This window comes from Ranitomeya variabilis, chromosome 4 (assembly GCF_051348905.1).
Source record: "Ranitomeya variabilis isolate aRanVar5 chromosome 4, aRanVar5.hap1, whole genome shotgun sequence".
NCBI classification, from domain to species: domain Eukaryota; kingdom Metazoa; phylum Chordata; class Amphibia; order Anura; family Dendrobatidae; genus Ranitomeya; species Ranitomeya variabilis.
Window position 1 is genome coordinate 607,085,027 of NC_135235.1, and position 15,819 is coordinate 607,100,845.

Genomic DNA, 15,819 nt, shown 5'->3' on the forward strand with positions numbered 1-15,819 from the left:
TTTCCCAACTATTGAAACCATCGTTATTTTCAGTGAATGGTATACCTAAAATGGTAATGGATTCAGACACATTAATGGGCACATCACGTAAAATCATCCCCCCAATACTTAAAATATTACACTTATTAAAATTAATTTTAAAACCAGAAGCTAAACAAAAGGATTGTATTTGACGGAGTGTGGTCACAAGTGAGGGCGCATCTGTACATAAGACTGCCACGTCATCCATGTATCCCACAACCTTGGCCTCCAAACCACCGCCTCCTGGCAGAGGGACACCACATATTTGTTTATTTCGACGTATTGCACATAACATTGGTTCCAGCGCACAGATAAAAAGCAGGGGGGACAGAGGACATCCCTGTTTCACCCCTGACCGTAAAAATACGTCTTGTGTCTTAAAACCGTTAACTAAAATCTTACTAGTACAATCCTTATAAAAAGCTTTAAGAGATAATAAAAAACCTTCTGGTATGCCTAATTTCTCTAAAACTTTAAAAAGATAAAAATGTGATACACGGTCAAAAGCTTTTTCAAAGTCAATAGATAAAATCGCCATTTTCCCTTTTCTATCTTTCACATCCTCAATACAGTCCTTTATTAAATTCAGATTGTCCCATATACTGCGCCCCGGCACCCCACACACTTGATTAGAATGGATAACTTTGCTGATGACTTCTTTTAGACGATTTGCACATATTTTAGCCATTATTTTGTAGTCGCAATTTAAAAGTGTGATTGGTCTCCAGTTTTCTAATTTTGACTTATCACCTTTTTTATATAGAAGGGAGACTTCACTTTGTTTCCAAGAATTCAGTAAAACCTTGTTATTAAAAACCTCGGTAAACAAATAAAACAAATCATCTTTTAAAACATCATAAAAGCATACATAAAATTCTATTGGGATACCATCAGGACCAGGAACCTTTCCATTTTTAAAACTTTTAATAGTTTTTAAAATTTCTTGTTCTGTTAAAACTTGGGATAAAAACTCTTGGGATGCGGGATCTAAACCAACTGAGATTTCTTGTAGTGAATCTTCCATTAATTTATTATCTATATTTTTCTCATTAAAAAGATTAGAGAAAAAATTCTCAACTTTACCCAGCATATTTTTTATATTATTCTCCCCATCTATATGGTCAATTATCACTTTTTCTTTTTTATTTTTTCTGAAAAAATATCTAGAACACTTTTCGTTTTCTTCTATATGCTGTACTCTGGAACGAAAAATTATCTCTTTTCCTTTTTGTTCTAGCCATTTTGAAATCTCTTTTTTTAGGTTTAAAATATCAAGTTGTACATCTATCCCATTGTCTCTGAGTTTAAATAATGTTTGTAGGCGGGTATTTAAAATCCTATAATCCTCATATTTTTCCTTGGCTTTACATATACTCTTTTTAATAAAAAAATCTTTTATTTTTACTTTCATTTTATCCCACCATACACTCATAGTCACATTTGGATTCTTCCTTTTTCTACATTTTCTATAAAACTCAATAAAATCTGATAAAATCTGCGGATCAGTTAAAAGGGATACGTTCATTTTCCAGCTTTTCTTACCACATTTTTTGTTGTCATTAATTTTTATGGTAAAAGATAAAAGCTTATGGTCGGAAAATATATTAGTTAAAACTTCACATTTTGCGGGTATTATTTTATCTGAACCAAAAATAAAATCAATTCTAGAGCTACAATTAGCATTACTCCAAGTGAAACCGGCGTCCTCTGGGCTGCCTCTATTACACTCTTTATATACATCTATCAATTTAGCGTCTTTTACTATATCATGCAGCATACCTGAGGTTTTATCATAGTTTCTGCTTACAGAGCTGGCCCGCCGGTTTTCACCTTTTAAAATACAATTAAAATCTCCTGCTAAAATAAAAGGTTCAGAGTTATTAATAAATAATGGTAAAAGATCAAGCATTTCGGCTCTTATATTTTTCTCTGGTGACCCATAAAAATTTAAAAACTGCCATCTAATACCATCAATAAAAGCTTTTACTAATAAAATACGACCTGGTATAACTTCCTGAATAAAATCAATTAAAACGTTCCCTTTAAAAAGTATGGCGACACCCGCTGATCCTGCAGCATTAGATCCGGACCAGACAGATGGCCCACACTTCCATTCATCTTTATATTTTCGATAGGATATTTCATGTGAGATATTACATTCTTGTAGAAAAAAAACAGATGCAGTAAAACATGTGAGAAAATTAAAAAGAGCAGTTCTCCTCATATTAGATTTTATGCCTCTCACGTTGAGGGAAATACCTTTAATTTCAGCCATCAGTAGGAAGTGAAAGTTTTACTTAGGCTACTAAGAGCAAACGGATTTACCTGTCCGAGGAACCTGATCAGACCACTGGGCTTGCGCCCCCCTCCTCTCCTGATGGCACCGTTACGAGAGACTCCGTGGAGGAGGAAAGATTACCATTTTTGTATAAACCCGACGCTATGTGGGCATAGCTCGGAAGAGGGCTGCTTGGCAGGACCCGCTGGGTCTCCATTGGCTGTCCATTTAAATCCTCATCAGGTGGGTCCCCGAGGGGTTCCGCCGCTCCCGTTTGACCTGTAGAAGGTCGTTCTATAGGAGGAGGTTGCGCACAAGGCAGAGCCTCCGACTCTTCAGAGGCAGCAAGATCCCGGTCTCCACCTGTTACAGCAGAGACCGAAACCCCTGAGGGTCCAGTGTCCACCTCCTTTTCAAAGGATGTGTCCATCTGTTCTCCTTCTGCTGCCTCCTCCGAATCACCCTTTTTTTTCTTTTTCTTAGAACCCACCTTTATCCACTCAGCGCCCTCAGCCTTAGGAGACCCAGACTGGGCATGGGCCCCGGCGCCGACCCCTTGCCGGTCCCTTTTGGTCTTACCAGTAATGCCCTTCTGCTCCATCTTAGCCCTGCTTTTAGACTCCCTCTGGTCCAGCAACCAGGTTTTGGGATTTGGCACGTCACCTGTCATTGACTCTGGAGACATCTCACTATTTGGTACGCCCTTATTGTCTCCAGAGGCTCCAGGTTGTTGTTCCTCCTCCTGAGGGGTGGTCTGATCTTTTGTACCTTGTTCGGACGTCTTGGACTTTCCCTTCTGCTCATCTTCCCGGAATCTGTGAGGACAAGAAAAATAAAAATGACCTGGAGTCTGGCAAAAATTACATTTCTTTTCCTTAGGGCATTCTCTTGTCTCATGCTCTTCACTGGCACAATTTCTACATGATACATTACAGTTTTCTTTTGAATGACCATATCGCCCACAATTCCTACAAAATGCCGGCATCCCAGAAAAAAAAAAATCCCCATTTGTTTGTCCAATTTTGAAACGGGCAGGGGGGAGCCGTATACCACCTGGTGTGTTTGTATCTCTTATACCCTTCACAAGAAATTTCCACTTAGATGTCCATATGTTAAATTCATTGAGTATTTTCCCCATACATTTCACACTTTTAAAATACATTGCTAGAAATGACATGATTTCTGGAGCCGAAACAAAGGGCGAAAATACTTTGACTATAACCAGTCTTACCTCATCCAGGACGTGCTCAGCGATTTGTATCCCTTTCAAAACAGGGCTATTTTCAACTTTTTTAATCTTTTCTATAACATCTCTGAAAATACCTTCTCCGGTGAATGTGATGTCATAGTCACCTCTTCTGGGATAGTCCTGGATGGACAAAATTTCGTTCCTCTGCACGCCAAGAAGATTCCTGAGCACGTCCTGGACTACATACCCTAATTTCCTCATATCCGAGCCGCCCGCCGTGAAGTGAACTCGGATAGAGTTTTTGAGCCTCGCATAGAGAGGCACTAGGTTAGGGTCAACCTCCATGGAAAACGCAACAAGGTTGCAAATTGCAGTCGCTTGCAATCTGCGCTCCCAGTGTTCTGCACGGAAAACACCTGGAAGCTGGGGGATCACAACTCGTTACCCTGGGACTAAGCCCTCTCCCTAATAGCAACAAGCAGGTCAGGTCCACCGAAGTGGACGATCCTGCCAGGCCAAGGAGAGGGGTACCCGAGTGCCCTTCAACTACGATCTCATGCAAAAATACACTTGATCTTAGCCAAAAGGCCGAGAAGCGATACCGAAGCCGCTGCGCCCCGTGGGCCGCACCAAGGCCTACCACCAATACCCATTGTGGAGACAGAGCAAAAGATTGCCGCAGGGAGGACATTTTCAGAAACTCTGGAGGGAGGCCTTCTCAATGACAGTTCTGCTGTCAATGACAGTTCTGCTGTGTATGTGTGTCTGTGTGTGAGAGACGGAGAGTGTGTGTGTCTGTCTGTCTGTCTGTCTGTGTGTGAGTGTTTGTTCAAGCTGTGCACGACGCGTTTTGAATCTGCATAACTCCGCCTACTTTGACCACACCCTCCAGCCAGCCCCATTGTGACAGCACATGAATGTTCCGTGCTAAGATTCTATCTACTGCAGGCAGCGCACCTGGTTGGTGAAAAGCATTAGAATGCTCACACACACACAGGTGTAGATGGACAAGACAAGCCTATTCAAGATCAGCACAGGCACCATTTTTACTTACTTTTTTTCTTTTAAAAATGCATATAATACAACGCATTGAAAAACCGGTGGTCCACAAGAGGGAGACAATGTTTCAAAAAAGAATTCCTGCGGTCAGAAATGCAGTATGTATGGCAGAACTACTCATTGAATGCTTCAATTTAAATAGCAAGTGCTGACAGACAGCAGGGGCCTAGTTTGGTAGCCGACACAGTATATTTGCAACACTGTAAGAAAGGCCTAAATCTTAACACACCTGTTGCAGCAACCAGTAAAGACAAATTGATTGATTGATTGATTGATTGATTGATTGCATATTGAATGCAATGCAATGTTTGACAGACATAGGTGAAAGCAAGGCCAGGCAAGGCGCAGAAAATGTTGCAATTGGCCAGGAGAAATCAAACAAAATGCTACACTTGGCCTGAGAAAAGTGCTTCTTTGACCCTGAAATCAATTCCCATAAAGGGTTAAAAGACAACTCGCGCTGATTTCAATTCAATCTGTTTTTAGAAACTGGATCAGAGAAGGAGTGCACTGGTCCCGGAGATACTGCAATAACGGGTCAATGCGTGGAGTGGACAGAGCAAGCTCTTCTTCCATCTCCCTGTTCCAAAAATCCATTTAATATATGGTCCCCAAATAGGGGACGTATCAGATATTAAACTGATAAGAACAGATACTACACTTGATCTTAGCCAAAAGGCCGAGAAGCGATACCGAAGCCGCTGCGCCCCGTGGGCCGCACCAAGGCCTACCACCAATACCCATTGTGGAGACAGAGCAAAAGATTGCCGCAGGGAGGACATTTTCAGAAACTCTGGAGGGAGGCCTTCTCAATGACAGTTCTGCTGTCAATGACAGTTCTGCTGTGTATGTGTGTCTGTGTGTGAGAGACGGAGAGTGTGTGTGTCTGTCTGTCTGTCTGTCTGTGTGTGAGTGTTTGTTCAAGCTGTGCACGACGCGTTTTGAATCTGCATAACTCCGCCTACTTTGACCACACCCTCCAGCCAGCCCCATTGTGACAGCACATGAATGTTCCGTGCTAAGATTCTATCTACTGCAGGCAGCGCACCTGGTTGGTGAAAAGCATTAGAATGCTCACACACACACAGGTGTAGATGGACAAGACAAGCCTATTCAAGATCAGCACAGGCACCATTTTTACTTACTTTTTTTCTTTTAAAAATGCATATAATACAACGCATTGAAAAACCGGTGGTCCACAAGAGGGAGACAATGTTTCAAAAAAGAATTCCTGCGGTCAGAAATGCAGTATGTATGGCAGAACTACTCATTGAATGCTTCAATTTAAATAGCAAGTGCTGACAGACAGCAGGGGCCTAGTTTGGTAGCCGACACAGTATATTTGCAACACTGTAAGAAAGGCCTAAATCTTAACACACCTGTTGCAGCAACCAGTAAAGACAAATTGATTGATTGATTGATTGATTGATTGATTGATTGCATATTGAATGCAATGCAATGTTTGACAGACATAGGTGAAAGCAAGGCCAGGCAAGGCGCAGAAAATGTTGCAATTGGCCAGGAGAAATCAAACAAAATGCTACACTTGGCCTGAGAAAAGTGCTTCTTTGACCCTGAAATCAATTCCCATAAAGGGTTAAAAGACAACTCGCGCTGATTTCAATTCAATCTGTTTTTAGAAACTGGATCAGAGAAGGAGTGCACTGGTCCCGGAGATACTGCAATAACGGGTCAATGCGTGGAGTGGACAGAGCAAGCTCTTCTTCCATCTCCCTGTTCCAAAAATCCATTTAATATATGGTCCCCAAATAGGGGACGTATCAGATATTAAACTGATAAGAACAGATACTACACTTGATCTTAGCCAAAAGGCCGAGAAGCGATACCGAAGCCGCTGCGCCCCGTGGGCCGCACCAAGGCCTACCACCAATACCCATTGTGGAGACAGAGCAAAAGATTGCCGCAGGGAGGACATTTTCAGAAACTCTGGAGGGAGGCCTTCTCAATGACAGTTCTGCTGTCAATGACAGTTCTGCTGTGTATGTGTGTCTGTGTGTGAGAGACGGAGAGTGTGTGTGTCTGTCTGTCTGTCTGTCTGTGTGTGAGTGTTTGTTCAAGCTGTGCACGACGCGTTTTGAATCTGCATAACTCCGCCTACTTTGACCACACCCTCCAGCCAGCCCCATTGTGACAGCACATGAATGTTCCGTGCTAAGATTCTATCTACTGCAGGCAGCGCACCTGGTTGGTGAAAAGCATTAGAATGCTCACACACACACAGGTGTAGATGGACAAGACAAGCCTATTCAAGATCAGCACAGGCACCATTTTTACTTACTTTTTTTCTTTTAAAAATGCATATAATACAACGCATTGAAAAACCGGTGGTCCACAAGAGGGAGACAATGTTTCAAAAAAGAATTCCTGCGGTCAGAAATGCAGTATGTATGGCAGAACTACTCATTGAATGCTTCAATTTAAATAGCAAGTGCTGACAGACAGCAGGGGCCTAGTTTGGTAGCCGACACAGTATATTTGCAACACTGTAAGAAAGGCCTAAATCTTAACACACCTGTTGCAGCAACCAGTAAAGACAAATTGATTGATTGATTGATTGATTGATTGATTGATTGCATATTGAATGCAATGCAATGTTTGACAGACATAGGTGAAAGCAAGGCCAGGCAAGGCGCAGAAAATGTTGCAATTGGCCAGGAGAAATCAAACAAAATGCTACACTTGGCCTGAGAAAAGTGCTTCTTTGACCCTGAAATCAATTCCCATAAAGGGTTAAAAGACAACTCGCGCTGATTTCAATTCAATCTGTTTTTAGAAACTGGATCAGAGAAGGAGTGCACTGGTCCCGGAGATACTGCAATAACGGGTCAATGCGTGGAGTGGACAGAGCAAGCTCTTCTTCCATCTCCCTGTTCCAAAAATCCATTTAATATATGGTCCCCAAATAGGGGACGTATCAGATATTAAACTGATAAGAACAGATACTACACTTGATCTTAGCCAAAAGGCCGAGAAGCGATACCGAAGCCGCTGCGCCCCGTGGGCCGCACCAAGGCCTACCACCAATACCCATTGTGGAGACAGAGCAAAAGATTGCCGCAGGGAGGACATTTTCAGAAACTCTGGAGGGAGGCCTTCTCAATGACAGTTCTGCTGTCAATGACAGTTCTGCTGTGTATGTGTGTCTGTGTGTGAGAGACGGAGAGTGTGTGTGTCTGTCTGTCTGTCTGTCTGTGTGTGAGTGTTTGTTCAAGCTGTGCACGACGCGTTTTGAATCTGCATAACTCCGCCTACTTTGACCACACCCTCCAGCCAGCCCCATTGTGACAGCACATGAATGTTCCGTGCTAAGATTCTATCTACTGCAGGCAGCGCACCTGGTTGGTGAAAAGCATTAGAATGCTCACACACACACAGGTGTAGATGGACAAGACAAGCCTATTCAAGATCAGCACAGGCACCATTTTTACTTACTTTTTTTCTTTTAAAAATGCATATAATACAACGCATTGAAAAACCGGTGGTCCACAAGAGGGAGACAATGTTTCAAAAAAGAATTCCTGCGGTCAGAAATGCAGTATGTATGGCAGAACTACTCATTGAATGCTTCAATTTAAATAGCAAGTGCTGACAGACAGCAGGGGCCTAGTTTGGTAGCCGACACAGTATATTTGCAACACTGTAAGAAAGGCCTAAATCTTAACACACCTGTTGCAGCAACCAGTAAAGACAAATTGATTGATTGATTGATTGATTGATTGATTGATTGCATATTGAATGCAATGCAATGTTTGACAGACATAGGTGAAAGCAAGGCCAGGCAAGGCGCAGAAAATGTTGCAATTGGCCAGGAGAAATCAAACAAAATGCTACACTTGGCCTGAGAAAAGTGCTTCTTTGACCCTGAAATCAATTCCCATAAAGGGTTAAAAGACAACTCGCGCTGATTTCAATTCAATCTGTTTTTAGAAACTGGATCAGAGAAGGAGTGCACTGGTCCCGGAGATACTGCAATAACGGGTCAATGCGTGGAGTGGACAGAGCAAGCTCTTCTTCCATCTCCCTGTTCCAAAAATCCATTTAATATATGGTCCCCAAATAGGGGACGTATCAGATATTAAACTGATAAGAACAGATACTACACTTGATCTTAGCCAAAAGGCCGAGAAGCGATACCGAAGCCGCTGCGCCCCGTGGGCCGCACCAAGGCCTACCACCAATACCCATTGTGGAGACAGAGCAAAAGATTGCCGCAGGGAGGACATTTTCAGAAACTCTGGAGGGAGGCCTTCTCAATGACAGTTCTGCTGTCAATGACAGTTCTGCTGTGTATGTGTGTCTGTGTGTGAGAGACGGAGAGTGTGTGTGTCTGTCTGTCTGTCTGTCTGTGTGTGAGTGTTTGTTCAAGCTGTGCACGACGCGTTTTGAATCTGCATAACTCCGCCTACTTTGACCACACCCTCCAGCCAGCCCCATTGTGACAGCACATGAATGTTCCGTGCTAAGATTCTATCTACTGCAGGCAGCGCACCTGGTTGGTGAAAAGCATTAGAATGCTCACACACACACAGGTGTAGATGGACAAGACAAGCCTATTCAAGATCAGCACAGGCACCATTTTTACTTACTTTTTTTCTTTTAAAAATGCATATAATACAACGCATTGAAAAACCGGTGGTCCACAAGAGGGAGACAATGTTTCAAAAAAGAATTCCTGCGGTCAGAAATGCAGTATGTATGGCAGAACTACTCATTGAATGCTTCAATTTAAATAGCAAGTGCTGACAGACAGCAGGGGCCTAGTTTGGTAGCCGACACAGTATATTTGCAACACTGTAAGAAAGGCCTAAATCTTAACACACCTGTTGCAGCAACCAGTAAAGACAAATTGATTGATTGATTGATTGATTGATTGATTGATTGCATATTGAATGCAATGCAATGTTTGACAGACATAGGTGAAAGCAAGGCCAGGCAAGGCGCAGAAAATGTTGCAATTGGCCAGGAGAAATCAAACAAAATGCTACACTTGGCCTGAGAAAAGTGCTTCTTTGACCCTGAAATCAATTCCCATAAAGGGTTAAAAGACAACTCGCGCTGATTTCAATTCAATCTGTTTTTAGAAACTGGATCAGAGAAGGAGTGCACTGGTCCCGGAGATACTGCAATAACGGGTCAATGCGTGGAGTGGACAGAGCAAGCTCTTCTTCCATCTCCCTGTTCCAAAAATCCATTTAATATATGGTCCCCAAATAGGGGACGTATCAGATATTAAACTGATAAGAACAGATACTACACTTGATCTTAGCCAAAAGGCCGAGAAGCGATACCGAAGCCGCTGCGCCCCGTGGGCCGCACCAAGGCCTACCACCAATACCCATTGTGGAGACAGAGCAAAAGATTGCCGCAGGGAGGACATTTTCAGAAACTCTGGAGGGAGGCCTTCTCAATGACAGTTCTGCTGTCAATGACAGTTCTGCTGTGTATGTGTGTCTGTGTGTGAGAGACGGAGAGTGTGTGTGTCTGTCTGTCTGTCTGTCTGTGTGTGAGTGTTTGTTCAAGCTGTGCACGACGCGTTTTGAATCTGCATAACTCCGCCTACTTTGACCACACCCTCCAGCCAGCCCCATTGTGACAGCACATGAATGTTCCGTGCTAAGATTCTATCTACTGCAGGCAGCGCACCTGGTTGGTGAAAAGCATTAGAATGCTCACACACACACAGGTGTAGATGGACAAGACAAGCCTATTCAAGATCAGCACAGGCACCATTTTTACTTACTTTTTTTCTTTTAAAAATGCATATAATACAACGCATTGAAAAACCGGTGGTCCACAAGAGGGAGACAATGTTTCAAAAAAGAATTCCTGCGGTCAGAAATGCAGTATGTATGGCAGAACTACTCATTGAATGCTTCAATTTAAATAGCAAGTGCTGACAGACAGCAGGGGCCTAGTTTGGTAGCCGACACAGTATATTTGCAACACTGTAAGAAAGGCCTAAATCTTAACACACCTGTTGCAGCAACCAGTAAAGACAAATTGATTGATTGATTGATTGATTGATTGATTGATTGCATATTGAATGCAATGCAATGTTTGACAGACATAGGTGAAAGCAAGGCCAGGCAAGGCGCAGAAAATGTTGCAATTGGCCAGGAGAAATCAAACAAAATGCTACACTTGGCCTGAGAAAAGTGCTTCTTTGACCCTGAAATCAATTCCCATAAAGGGTTAAAAGACAACTCGCGCTGATTTCAATTCAATCTGTTTTTAGAAACTGGATCAGAGAAGGAGTGCACTGGTCCCGGAGATACTGCAATAACGGGTCAATGCGTGGAGTGGACAGAGCAAGCTCTTCTTCCATCTCCCTGTTCCAAAAATCCATTTAATATATGGTCCCCAAATAGGGGACGTATCAGATATTAAACTGATAAGAACAGATACTACACTTGATCTTAGCCAAAAGGCCGAGAAGCGATACCGAAGCCGCTGCGCCCCGTGGGCCGCACCAAGGCCTACCACCAATACCCATTGTGGAGACAGAGCAAAAGATTGCCGCAGGGAGGACATTTTCAGAAACTCTGGAGGGAGGCCTTCTCAATGACAGTTCTGCTGTCAATGACAGTTCTGCTGTGTATGTGTGTCTGTGTGTGAGAGACGGAGAGTGTGTGTGTCTGTCTGTCTGTCTGTCTGTGTGTGAGTGTTTGTTCAAGCTGTGCACGACGCGTTTTGAATCTGCATAACTCCGCCTACTTTGACCACACCCTCCAGCCAGCCCCATTGTGACAGCACATGAATGTTCCGTGCTAAGATTCTATCTACTGCAGGCAGCGCACCTGGTTGGTGAAAAGCATTAGAATGCTCACACACACACAGGTGTAGATGGACAAGACAAGCCTATTCAAGATCAGCACAGGCACCATTTTTACTTACTTTTTTTCTTTTAAAAATGCATATAATACAACGCATTGAAAAACCGGTGGTCCACAAGAGGGAGACAATGTTTCAAAAAAGAATTCCTGCGGTCAGAAATGCAGTATGTATGGCAGAACTACTCATTGAATGCTTCAATTTAAATAGCAAGTGCTGACAGACAGCAGGGGCCTAGTTTGGTAGCCGACACAGTATATTTGCAACACTGTAAGAAAGGCCTAAATCTTAACACACCTGTTGCAGCAACCAGTAAAGACAAATTGATTGATTGATTGATTGATTGATTGATTGATTGCATATTGAATGCAATGCAATGTTTGACAGACATAGGTGAAAGCAAGGCCAGGCAAGGCGCAGAAAATGTTGCAATTGGCCAGGAGAAATCAAACAAAATGCTACACTTGGCCTGAGAAAAGTGCTTCTTTGACCCTGAAATCAATTCCCATAAAGGGTTAAAAGACAACTCGCGCTGATTTCAATTCAATCTGTTTTTAGAAACTGGATCAGAGAAGGAGTGCACTGGTCCCGGAGATACTGCAATAACGGGTCAATGCGTGGAGTGGACAGAGCAAGCTCTTCTTCCATCTCCCTGTTCCAAAAATCCATTTAATATATGGTCCCCAAATAGGGGACGTATCAGATATTAAACTGATAAGAACAGATACTACACTTGATCTTAGCCAAAAGGCCGAGAAGCGATACCGAAGCCGCTGCGCCCCGTGGGCCGCACCAAGGCCTACCACCAATACCCATTGTGGAGACAGAGCAAAAGATTGCCGCAGGGAGGACATTTTCAGAAACTCTGGAGGGAGGCCTTCTCAATGACAGTTCTGCTGTCAATGACAGTTCTGCTGTGTATGTGTGTCTGTGTGTGAGAGACGGAGAGTGTGTGTGTCTGTCTGTCTGTCTGTCTGTGTGTGAGTGTTTGTTCAAGCTGTGCACGACGCGTTTTGAATCTGCATAACTCCGCCTACTTTGACCACACCCTCCAGCCAGCCCCATTGTGACAGCACATGAATGTTCCGTGCTAAGATTCTATCTACTGCAGGCAGCGCACCTGGTTGGTGAAAAGCATTAGAATGCTCACACACACACAGGTGTAGATGGACAAGACAAGCCTATTCAAGATCAGCACAGGCACCATTTTTACTTACTTTTTTTCTTTTAAAAATGCATATAATACAACGCATTGAAAAACCGGTGGTCCACAAGAGGGAGACAATGTTTCAAAAAAGAATTCCTGCGGTCAGAAATGCAGTATGTATGGCAGAACTACTCATTGAATGCTTCAATTTAAATAGCAAGTGCTGACAGACAGCAGGGGCCTAGTTTGGTAGCCGACACAGTATATTTGCAACACTGTAAGAAAGGCCTAAATCTTAACACACCTGTTGCAGCAACCAGTAAAGACAAATTGATTGATTGATTGATTGATTGATTGATTGATTGCATATTGAATGCAATGCAATGTTTGACAGACATAGGTGAAAGCAAGGCCAGGCAAGGCGCAGAAAATGTTGCAATTGGCCAGGAGAAATCAAACAAAATGCTACACTTGGCCTGAGAAAAGTGCTTCTTTGACCCTGAAATCAATTCCCATAAAGGGTTAAAAGACAACTCGCGCTGATTTCAATTCAATCTGTTTTTAGAAACTGGATCAGAGAAGGAGTGCACTGGTCCCGGAGATACTGCAATAACGGGTCAATGCGTGGAGTGGACAGAGCAAGCTCTTCTTCCATCTCCCTGTTCCAAAAATCCATTTAATATATGGTCCCCAAATAGGGGACGTATCAGATATTAAACTGATAAGAACAGATACTACACTTGATCTTAGCCAAAAGGCCGAGAAGCGATACCGAAGCCGCTGCGCCCCGTGGGCCGCACCAAGGCCTACCACCAATACCCATTGTGGAGACAGAGCAAAAGATTGCCGCAGGGAGGACATTTTCAGAAACTCTGGAGGGAGGCCTTCTCAATGACAGTTCTGCTGTCAATGACAGTTCTGCTGTGTATGTGTGTCTGTGTGTGAGAGACGGAGAGTGTGTGTGTCTGTCTGTCTGTCTGTCTGTGTGTGAGTGTTTGTTCAAGCTGTGCACGACGCGTTTTGAATCTGCATAACTCCGCCTACTTTGACCACACCCTCCAGCCAGCCCCATTGTGACAGCACATGAATGTTCCGTGCTAAGATTCTATCTACTGCAGGCAGCGCACCTGGTTGGTGAAAAGCATTAGAATGCTCACACACACACAGGTGTAGATGGACAAGACAAGCCTATTCAAGATCAGCACAGGCACCATTTTTACTTACTTTTTTTCTTTTAAAAATGCATATAATACAACGCATTGAAAAACCGGTGGTCCACAAGAGGGAGACAATGTTTCAAAAAAGAATTCCTGCGGTCAGAAATGCAGTATGTATGGCAGAACTACTCATTGAATGCTTCAATTTAAATAGCAAGTGCTGACAGACAGCAGGGGCCTAGTTTGGTAGCCGACACAGTATATTTGCAACACTGTAAGAAAGGCCTAAATCTTAACACACCTGTTGCAGCAACCAGTAAAGACAAATTGATTGATTGATTGATTGATTGATTGATTGATTGCATATTGAATGCAATGCAATGTTTGACAGACATAGGTGAAAGCAAGGCCAGGCAAGGCGCAGAAAATGTTGCAATTGGCCAGGAGAAATCAAACAAAATGCTACACTTGGCCTGAGAAAAGTGCTTCTTTGACCCTGAAATCAATTCCCATAAAGGGTTAAAAGACAACTCGCGCTGATTTCAATTCAATCTGTTTTTAGAAACTGGATCAGAGAAGGAGTGCACTGGTCCCGGAGATACTGCAATAACGGGTCAATGCGTGGAGTGGACAGAGCAAGCTCTTCTTCCATCTCCCTGTTCCAAAAATCCATTTAATATATGGTCCCCAAATAGGGGACGTATCAGATATTAAACTGATAAGAACAGATACTACACTTGATCTTAGCCAAAAGGCCGAGAAGCGATACCGAAGCCGCTGCGCCCCGTGGGCCGCACCAAGGCCTACCACCAATACCCATTGTGGAGACAGAGCAAAAGATTGCCGCAGGGAGGACATTTTCAGAAACTCTGGAGGGAGGCCTTCTCAATGACAGTTCTGCTGTCAATGACAGTTCTGCTGTGTATGTGTGTCTGTGTGTGAGAGACGGAGAGTGTGTGTGTCTGTCTGTCTGTCTGTCTGTGTGTGAGTGTTTGTTCAAGCTGTGCACGACGCGTTTTGAATCTGCATAACTCCGCCTACTTTGACCACACCCTCCAGCCAGCCCCATTGTGACAGCACATGAATGTTCCGTGCTAAGATTCTATCTACTGCAGGCAGCGCACCTGGTTGGTGAAAAGCATTAGAATGCTCACACACACACAGGTGTAGATGGACAAGACAAGCCTATTCAAGATCAGCACAGGCACCATTTTTACTTACTTTTTTTCTTTTAAAAATGCATATAATACAACGCATTGAAAAACCGGTGGTCCACAAGAGGGAGACAATGTTTCAAAAAAGAATTCCTGCGGTCAGAAATGCAGTATGTATGGCAGAACTACTCATTGAATGCTTCAATTTAAATAGCAAGTGCTGACAGACAGCAGGGGCCTAGTTTGGTAGCCGACACAGTATATTTGCAACACTGTAAGAAAGGCCTAAATCTTAACACACCTGTTGCAGCAACCAGTAAAGACAAATTGATTGATTGATTGATTGATTGATTGATTGATTGCATATTGAATGCAATGCAATGTTTGACAGACATAGGTGAAAGCAAGGCCAGGCAAGGCGCAGAAAATGTTGCAATTGGCCAGGAGAAATCAAACAAAATGCTACACTTGGCCTGAGAAAAGTGCTTCTTTGACCCTGAAATCAATTCCCATAAAGGGTTAAAAGACAACTCGCGCTGATTTCAATTCAATCTGTTTTTAGAAACTGGATCAGAGAAGGAGTGCACTGGTCCCGGAGATACTGCAATAACGGGTCAATGCGTGGAGTGGACAGAGCAAGCTCTTCTTCCATCTCCCTGTTCCAAAAATCCATTTAATATATGGTCCCCAAATAGGGGACGTATCAGATATTAAACTGATAAGAACAGATACTACACTTGATCTTAGCCAAAAGGCCGAGAAGCGATACCGAAGCCGCTGCGCCCCGTGGGCCGCACCAAGGCCTACCACCAATACCCATTGTGGAGACAGAGCAAAAGATTGCCGCAGGGAGGACATTTTCAGAAACTCTGGAGGGAGGCCTTCTCAATGACAGTTCTGCTGTCAATGACAGTTCTGCTGTGTATGTGTGTCTGTGTGTGAGAGACGGAGAGTGTGTGTGT

General features: G+C 43.3%; 10 non-coding genes across 10 annotated transcripts; all 10 read right to left on the bottom strand.

Annotated features, from left to right (window-relative positions):
- Window positions 1–5,047: 5,047 nt before the first annotated feature.
- On the bottom strand, window positions 5,048–5,238 carry LOC143770965 (U2 spliceosomal RNA). The gene has a single exon (XR_013214866.1). It is a non-coding gene; the product is annotated as a U2 spliceosomal RNA (small nuclear RNA).
- Window positions 5,239–6,201: 963 nt separating this feature from the next.
- LOC143770966 (U2 spliceosomal RNA) lies at window positions 6,202–6,392 on the bottom strand. Its single transcript, XR_013214867.1, has one exon. It is a non-coding gene; the product is annotated as a U2 spliceosomal RNA (small nuclear RNA).
- Window positions 6,393–7,355: 963 nt separating this feature from the next.
- Window positions 7,356–7,546, bottom strand: LOC143770967 (U2 spliceosomal RNA). Its single transcript, XR_013214868.1, has one exon. It is a non-coding gene; the product is annotated as a U2 spliceosomal RNA (small nuclear RNA).
- Window positions 7,547–8,509: 963 nt separating this feature from the next.
- Window positions 8,510–8,700, bottom strand: LOC143770968 (U2 spliceosomal RNA). The gene has a single exon (XR_013214869.1). It is a non-coding gene; the product is annotated as a U2 spliceosomal RNA (small nuclear RNA).
- Window positions 8,701–9,663: 963 nt separating this feature from the next.
- LOC143770969 (U2 spliceosomal RNA) lies at window positions 9,664–9,854 on the bottom strand. The gene has a single exon (XR_013214870.1). It is a non-coding gene; the product is annotated as a U2 spliceosomal RNA (small nuclear RNA).
- Window positions 9,855–10,817: 963 nt separating this feature from the next.
- Window positions 10,818–11,008, bottom strand: LOC143770970 (U2 spliceosomal RNA). The gene has a single exon (XR_013214871.1). It is a non-coding gene; the product is annotated as a U2 spliceosomal RNA (small nuclear RNA).
- Window positions 11,009–11,971: 963 nt separating this feature from the next.
- LOC143770971 (U2 spliceosomal RNA) lies at window positions 11,972–12,162 on the bottom strand. Its single transcript, XR_013214872.1, has one exon. It is a non-coding gene; the product is annotated as a U2 spliceosomal RNA (small nuclear RNA).
- Window positions 12,163–13,125: 963 nt separating this feature from the next.
- Window positions 13,126–13,316, bottom strand: LOC143770972 (U2 spliceosomal RNA). Its single transcript, XR_013214873.1, has one exon. It is a non-coding gene; the product is annotated as a U2 spliceosomal RNA (small nuclear RNA).
- Window positions 13,317–14,279: 963 nt separating this feature from the next.
- LOC143770973 (U2 spliceosomal RNA) lies at window positions 14,280–14,470 on the bottom strand. Its single transcript, XR_013214874.1, has one exon. It is a non-coding gene; the product is annotated as a U2 spliceosomal RNA (small nuclear RNA).
- Window positions 14,471–15,433: 963 nt separating this feature from the next.
- Window positions 15,434–15,624, bottom strand: LOC143770974 (U2 spliceosomal RNA). Its single transcript, XR_013214875.1, has one exon. It is a non-coding gene; the product is annotated as a U2 spliceosomal RNA (small nuclear RNA).
- Between the last annotated feature and the right edge of the window lie 195 nt (window positions 15,625–15,819).